The sequence below is a fragment of the Alligator sinensis genome, unplaced genomic scaffold (assembly GCF_000455745.1).
Source record: "Alligator sinensis unplaced genomic scaffold, ASM45574v1 scaffold1463_1, whole genome shotgun sequence".
Lineage (NCBI taxonomy): Eukaryota > Metazoa > Chordata > Crocodylia > Alligatoridae > Alligator > Alligator sinensis.
In genome coordinates this window covers 919,946-928,281 of record NW_005842628.1, presented here as the reverse complement: position 1 = coordinate 928,281, position 8,336 = coordinate 919,946, and positions in this window count along the sequence as shown.

Sequence of the window (8,336 nt, the reverse complement as noted above, 5' to 3'; positions counted from 1 at the left end):
CCTGAACTGTTATTAAATGTGGATTTTTAAATTCCAGTTGTACCTGAAACTTCCCTGAAAAATGATGAGGTTGCCTGTTGTTTGAAGGCAGTGTTATCGAAACAGAGAGCAAGTGTTAGTCTGCCATGGCTCAGGCGTAATAGTGCAAGAACAAGGAGGAATGCAGGTGGGCTTCCTAACTTTGGGCTAGGAGAGCTGGCAGCTGAGGAAAACAGGCACTTTCCTCCATGCCTTGCACCCTGTGCAGTCACTTAATATTATGGAAAGTGGGCACAAAAAGTTACTTTGCTGATTTGGCAGCTTGTTGTTCTCATTTTGTACCAAGTGAAAGACCACAGGGTTTCAGGCTACCTATTTTTTTAACTTGTAAACTGAGCAAATATGAAAAGAATAACTGAGACAATGAACACAAAATCCAACAAAACTATTTTTGGCATTGTATTTCAGAGCAAAATAGCATCTTAAGGATGAGTTCAAATGTTAAATATATTACATAGTAGTTTTGTGAGGTAGACGGGGTAAATTATTAATATAATAGTCAATATCATTAAAAACAAATTCTCAAAAGATCCCTGAGTCCACAGATAAACTAGATGAAGTGGATTTAGCAGGTAAGTTCAGGGTCACAAGCTATGACTTTCTTAAGTCTTCCTTATTACAACTGTCTTATGACAGTGACTCCATTTTACATGAAAAATGCACAGGACAAAATGCTGGTTGACAGCAGGAAGAGTAAAACTTGTCTGGTGGTGGTGTTAGTATCATGAGATGCATGGCTTTTTATTTGTGATCATTTATAGTTGAATTTCTGACATTATGGCACAAGTGCAATATTTTTCATAAGGATTCTTTCCCTTTAACAGAGAGAAATTTAAAATAAAATAATTTGGCATGACATTTGCTCATAGGTTAAGCAATCATTAGTATTGGTTTAATGTTGCAAACAGGCAAAAATACAGTTTCTGTATTTACATTACAGTCCAAAAAAATGACAAGAACATGAGTGCACTGGGAAATATGGAAAATGAACAACAGGATTTCTATTATATTTTAAAATATATTATCGTATTTCTTGCGGGCTCATACCTTGTGTCATTCTTCAGAATGTGCATTTTATGTTACTAAAATATACATACTCATTTCTTCTGAATAATGATATTCTTCCAATAAACATGACATTATTCATGGTCATGTGAAACTCTTGACATTTGTTTTTGTCTGATACTGTTTGGATTCAGGTAATAAATTGTTGTTTGCCTTCATCCTTCCATTATATACAGATGTCACTGCATTACAGCTGGTTCCTGGAGACATTCTGTACTGTTGTATATGAATCCGAAAACCACACTTAATTTATTTTTTCTGTCTATAACTGCAGCAGAAAACTCAGTAATAAAAATTATAAAATTGCATTCCTTCCCTTGCTGGCAGATGATGTGCTGATATTGTCTGGGAAGGATTAGAGGGGAAAATATTGTCTGAAGGAAGTGTCTGAAGGAAGATGTTAAATTAACAAACAAAGAACTTTGTCTAAATATCAGAAAAAAGAAACTTGAGTCATGTAATACACAAGTAAGCATGATGTAATCAATATATATGTCTTTTCCACTGCTTTTTTTTGGCCTATCTTCAGACTTCAGGCACATGTTTAAATGCAGTGACACTTCTGGTAAGCTGCAGGATGCCAGTACATTCCTTTCTCCTGTAGACGAAATGGGAGGGGTATCTTCCTAGCAGCGTATTTCACATCAAGTCATGCTGCCAGGAATGATTCTATCCGCTATTCCCCTGGACCTCCCAGAAGGGGAACTCATAGTTTACAAGAGGCTCCTTGGAAAAGTTAATGCATCCTGTGTGAGGCATGAACTTTTCTGAGTCCCCTGTCTGTGGATAGGTATGATGCACACCCCAGCAGCTTCCTGATGGGTGATTTGTAGTGCTAGCTTCTTCCCAGTGTGTTTTTCCCCCTGAAGCCCTTTGGGAAGGGACAGTAACAGAAATGATTGCTCCCTCTAGCTGCCCACATGTGGACATGAGGAAAGTTACACCAGAATGGTCCGCACCCACTTTTGGATCTTTAAATAATGATCTATCCTAGTAATGCTCAACCTTTTGGTGTCACGGGCCGAATGAGTGTTGTGGGGCTAGTCTAAGGGCTGGATTGGGCCATGTGCAGCAGGATCAGTGCTGCACTGCCAGACTGGAGCCCTGTGCCCCTAGATTGGTGGCCTATGTTCCCAGATAGGAGCCCCATACCACCAGATCAGGGCTTCAAGCCGTCTCCATCAGCTCTGTGCCCCTGACTAAGGGCCCTGCACAGCTTTCTACAGCTCCATGCTGCCTCCCATGGCCCTGTGCCACCTCCCTGAGTGCCACCCTGCCTCTACTCAGGCCCATGCTGCAGGATCAGGCCCTACCCCTCACCTCCAGCAGCCCTTGTGTCCCTGGATTGGGCCCTGGACACCCCCCACCCCCTCCAACCTAACATCTTATCCAGCCCATGGGGCTCCCCACAGCTTTGGAGATTTGGCAGCAGAGAATTGATGATTGCTGCCATCACTCCCCCACTACCACATTTTCAGACTTGTGAGGACCCTGACAGGCCAGACAGCTTGGCCTCATGAGCCAGATCTGGTCTGTGGGCTCAGAGTTGACCACAACTGTTCGACTCCAATGTTTAACATCTTCCAAAGGATTTGAATGCACAAAGAATCAGGTGGATCACAACCTGATATAGGCGTAGCACTCTCAGACTAGCCGGCGGCCCATTTGAGCTCTCTATCAGTATGTTTGTTTCTTTGCTCCACAGTTATAGATTTAAATATAACAATGTTGACATGAATTGAATGCTCCTGAGCAAGATGAATTCATGTTTCTGTTTGTACATAAATCAAAAGTGTGCAGAAGTGGATCCAGGATTTTACTAAGGGAGGTGTAGGAGCAGCCCCTGGCATGGCAGGGGTGGCTGCACCCACCCCCTGACCTCCTTCACCCACCACTGCACCTAAGTGAACAGACCATGCCATGGGAACAGCGGCTGAAGACTTTATAAGTCCACAACGGAGGTACAAATCCCCCCCACCCCTTCCTGCTCACAAGCATTTCTACTCCCCTTCCCCCTCCTCTTGATCCTGTCCCTGCTGTCCAGGGGCAAGGGGAAGTCCACAGTCACTGCTTCGGGGCTGGGCACAGTGGCAGTGGGCGGGTGGGTTCCCCCACCCCATGCCTGCTCCTGGGCTGGTAGGGAACACTCAGGCAACCAGGCAGGGAGGGGGAACCCACCCATCCACTGCTTCCACTATCCTGGTCTGAGCCCTTCCTCCATGCAGCCTGGCAGGAGCAGCTCTGAGCTCCCCTTACCTGTGAGACAGTGGGGTCAGTAGGTGAGGAAGGGGGCAATGGGAGGGGAAGGGAGTGTGCCTCTGAGCATGGGGGGTGGGTGGGATTCTTATCTTCTTTGAGGGCTTTAAAATTCCCAGACTGCTGCTCCTGCTGCATAGTCAGAAAGGAGGCTGTGCCTATGCCACTTGTACCCTCTCTGGATCTTCCCTTGAATGTGCATATGCTTTATCAATCGGTGATTTACTTCAAGTGCCTCAGGTTCCTGAGTTAAGCCAATGGTGGCCACTTCTTAACTTCATGGAAGTCTGGCAATGTCAAAGGGAAAATATTGCATTTTTGTGTCATATGTTTTCAGCTGATGACTTCCTGGATTGTTTTTTATTTAAAGTGTAATTATCTTGAACTAAATAACCTATTAGTAGTTGTGACTTAATAACTTCATTAGGCAACAGAACAGATAAAAGCTAATCTTTTCTACAGAATTCCCAGTGGCAAAAACATTTAGGCTCTTTTACATGTGAAAACATGAAGGTGTTGTGCTACTTGTGAAGGTTTCAAGTAAGCAACAAACTGATTTGGGGCCCAGTCCTTCAACATGCAAAGCAAGCTTACTTTTCATAAAACCTAGGGCTTCTGTCATTTTAAGGGGACAGCTAGACAGAAGCTAGCTGTGAGAGGGTGGGCTGCCAGAGATCACTGCTGCACATTAAGAAGAAAAGGAAACACTTGCTGCCAGTCAGGAAAGTGCCACCTATCATAAGCTGGCTGTAGGAGAACTGGCAGCTAGGAGCCAGAGCAGGTTCTCAGGGGCTTACAGATGGCAGGTAATTATTGTAGTACCAGAGGCTCTGCCATAGTACAACAGGGAGGACCCTGCAAAGGAGACAAGGCACAGCTGCAGCAGTTAGGCTCGCAACTATCTCCCCCTGGGCCAACTCCGTAAGATAGGGTGGCCATCATAGGGTGTGTATAGACGAAATGGGGGCCCTACGGGTTTTAAAAAACACAGCTTCAATTTAGATTAAACCCCCATGTCGTGTGCACACCCTGCTGACATACCTGCCTCTCCAGCAGGGAGGGGAGGGTGAGCTGGCAGAGTGGTCCCTGGGAGGGGACTGGTGCTTCCCTCTGCAGCAGTGGCATCCCCCCTCCCCCCCAAGTGGCACCCACCCGCAGGCACCTGCTCGCGTGGTCCCGGGCAGCACCACAGCCACGGAAGGAAGCACCGGACCCCCATGCAGCTCAGGGAGGCAAGCATGCTCTAGGGGAGTTGAAAAAAAAAAAAAAGATCACGCTCACTGCTTTTCTTGGGTGGAGCCTGCTTTCCCAGGCTGCCTGCAGGGCTTCCTGCAGAGCCACGGAGCTGCACAGAGTCTGGTGTTTCGCTCTGCAGCTGTTGGGGCAACTCGAAGGAGTTTTAGTTTGCTGCGCCCCAAGTCATTTAAGGCGCATTACACCGCCAAATTTCCTACAGTGGCTGGAATTAATGTACAATATGCCGCCAAGGTGTGCAAACACTAACACCATTAAAGCGATGCAAAAGCATTTAGCCCGCTTTAAAGTTTCGTGCATACATGCCTCTCATTTCGTCTACACATGGCCATAAAGGACAGTCCAGTTGTCCTCTGTCCTGTATTGATACGAAACCATATGCCTTTATGTATATTGAAGAGAAAAATAGGGGACATAAAGATGTCGGGTTCCATATCAATAGAATATCAATAGAGAATATCAATATCCATATCAATAGAGTAGCAGAAAACTGGAATGTCCTCTATGATGGCCACCCTACCACAAGATCAATTCAGAACCACCTGTGGGCAGCTGGGGAAGTCACATGATGAAAGGAGCAGGGCCTGGGAAGCATTTAAACCCAGGTTCTGAGCCAAAGAAGGCAGTCTGGCCTTGAAGAAGCAGGAGAAGGCTTGGAAGGCAGCAGGGAAGTTCACTGATAGATTCTTGCACTGGCTAAGTGATTGAAGCAAGGTGCTGAAAGGTTGCTGGGGAATATGGGCCAGGGTAGAAGCCAAACCTGCTATACAGCCTATGGGTCTGAGATTTTTCCCAGGCATGGCCAGGATGCTGGTTTTCAGTTTGTGTTTGATGTTCAGACCCAGTGCAGGGAGAGTTTAGGTGGCAACCAGAGGGTTTATTCTTTTGGTACAGTAAACCAAACCATCTCCTTTGTGATAGCAGATCAGTGGTTTGGGTGGGACTGGGAGGGGTGGTTTGGATGTCCTATTAGTACCCGAGGGCTATGTGACTTCCTTGACCCCTGCCAGGGGTCAGGCTCAAGGCACTGACTGGGCCAAAGTGTCCTGGCCTTAGCAGGGTAGAGACAGGATCCAGGGAGCCCAGCATTGTCTTAGAGGGGTGAGAGCCAGGGTCAGGGACCCAAAGCCCATGAAGGGTGTAACCAATGATTGGGAGGAGTGAGAACCAGCACCAGGGACTTGAAGCCCAGAGGGGTGAGACCCAAAGGTCCAGAGGGATTATACGAGTGCCAGGAACTCAATGCCTTGAGGGGCCAGAATGCAGCTCAGGGCTCAGGGCCAAGGCTGATAAGGTTGAGATAGTTCCTAGAGACCAGGTCCAGCACAGTGGGCCTAAGCCAAACGTCTAGCAAGAGAAAAGGGGCAGAGGCCAAAGAGGCTGAGGTCCCAACAAGGGACATAAAGCCTAGAATGGCCTGATATGGGACTGAGCCAAGTGCCCCTGAGATGACTAAGTGGTAACAGCCACAAGGCATTGGCATGGCTTAATTAACCCAATCGGAAGCCATAATTAACCCAATAGGCAACAGGTGCCATGGGGCACATATGGGCCAAAAGGGCCCACCTAGAGAAGGGTTGGATTTGTGCTAGCGGGGTTCAGGAATGGAGCCACTGTCAAAGGTAGGACTAAGGCCTACTCCAGGACTCTTGAGCAGCTTCCCTTTGAAAAAATCAACCTTTACATCAAGCCGTGGTAGTTGAGCATAATGGGAGAGTACCTAGAACTAGTGCAGAGCAGTAGCCTTTGGGCCACCAGGGGGTGACATGGCCATCCTTGGGGCCAGGTCCCGCTGGAATGGGACTCTGAAGCATTAAATACCATGCAGGACCGGCTCTCCTACAACAGCTGTTCATTGTTTTGTGCATCAAAGCTGCCATATTTCTTTGGATTAGTATCCTAAACTTAATGGTTTTTCCACCCGAGAGACCAATATAGGCGAAATACTTAGCAAAGACTCTTTGAAGAAAAAAAGGTATTGTATTTTTTCCCCTTCACTTCTCTAACTGCTGCAGATGTTGCACAGTCTCATCTATGTTAAGTATTATGCTTTGTAACATTTTTGATCTTCATTAATTATAGCTCAGAAAGCTTCCAAAAGTAACCTGCCTCTTTAATACAAATAAGATTAATTGCATGGTTCCTTTGGAAAATGAACCACCAGCAGTTTAACAAAAAAATCTCTGTCTTTAAGCAAACTTTAGATAACTTTTTTTTTTCAAACTGTTACAGGAAGTGAGGAGGCTGCCAAATTACCATGCCCGTGAGCCTCACCCTCATTATCAGACTAAATGAACGCACACACCCCTGTACTTTCATCCTCTTCCAGGCCCAAGGAACAGAAAAGGGGAAATAAAAAAAAAATCCCTACACAAAGAAGAGTCTCTGAAGTCTGGAATGCACCTCGTTGTTTGAAGACAAGATTTATACCTGACACCCTTCTTTAAGCATATTGTTGAGACTCGTCTGTTTTCAACTCAACCGCAGACTGACTGCTTGAGGTACTTCATCTTATAACGACCACATAATCTAAGATAAATGCACAATTGCTTTCAGATAAAAATTATATGCCTAATGCAGTAAGTGGGAGGAGGTAAAAAGAAACTGGTAAGAGGTGCACGTGTGGGGTGCACAGGAAAGGAGAATGGGACAGAATGAGATGTGGTATGGAAAACAAGTATAAAATGCAGTTAGCTACATGTGAAAGCAACTGGGTTTCAGCCCTACTCTATTGCCTTAACATAGCCTTCAGCAGACTGGATCAGATCTAGGTACAGGGTGGCATATTTTTATTTATTTCCAGAGGCAAAAATGTGCATACCACTTCACATATTACAGAACAGAGTTCAGTATGCTCATTGAACTAGCACAGGAAAAAAAAGACAGGACTGTGACTATCATTGCACTGTTTTGTTTATTTGTTAGGTATGCATCCTACATGCAATCTCTAGTATCTTTTCTGGTTTAAGGACTAAACACAACATCATCAAGCAAGGTATAAGGTGCATAAAGCAGAAACTGTTGGCAAGATAAAGAGGAGAGAGAACACAATATTTTGGACCATGGCAGAACAGTGTTTTGATACACAACAAAATATCTTCTAGCTTTGGTGTTTGCAAATTGGCAGGTGTTAATTGCACTAATTAAAGAATATTTGTAAAGTAACATGGCTGAAAAAAATCCCTGTCTTAAATAAAAAGTGTATCCAACAATTGTCCATTTTGTGGAATCACATAGGCTCAGTTTGGGTTGGGATCCTAGTGTACTCTGGTGTATAAAAACAGACTACACTGTAGTTAACATCTTGAGGTGTTTAACATAATATCTCATTTGAATTGCTTCTGAATACATGTGCAGCTCAAGAATGGTTGTGAGATGATCCATGTTCTAGGCTGATAATATTGAAGGTCCAGTAATGACATCATAAAGCCATATTTTTATTGCCTCCCTGCTGAGCCATGAACTAATGCTGAAAAACAAGCCCTGCCCACTCACTTCCACTCTGCAGTTGCCCAAGCTCAGTAATTAGGCAAGTAGATGGCTTTGTGCAAGGGTAGCCAGCCTGCAGCATGTGTGCCATAAGTGGTATGTGTAGCCACTTTATTTGGCCCTCAGGCAAGGAGCAGGGGAACAGTGCAGATTAGACAGGAAGGATAGCAGAGCAGTGGATCAGGCAGGTAAGAGAGAACAGAATAATGTATCAGGCAGGGCAAGGGGGTTGG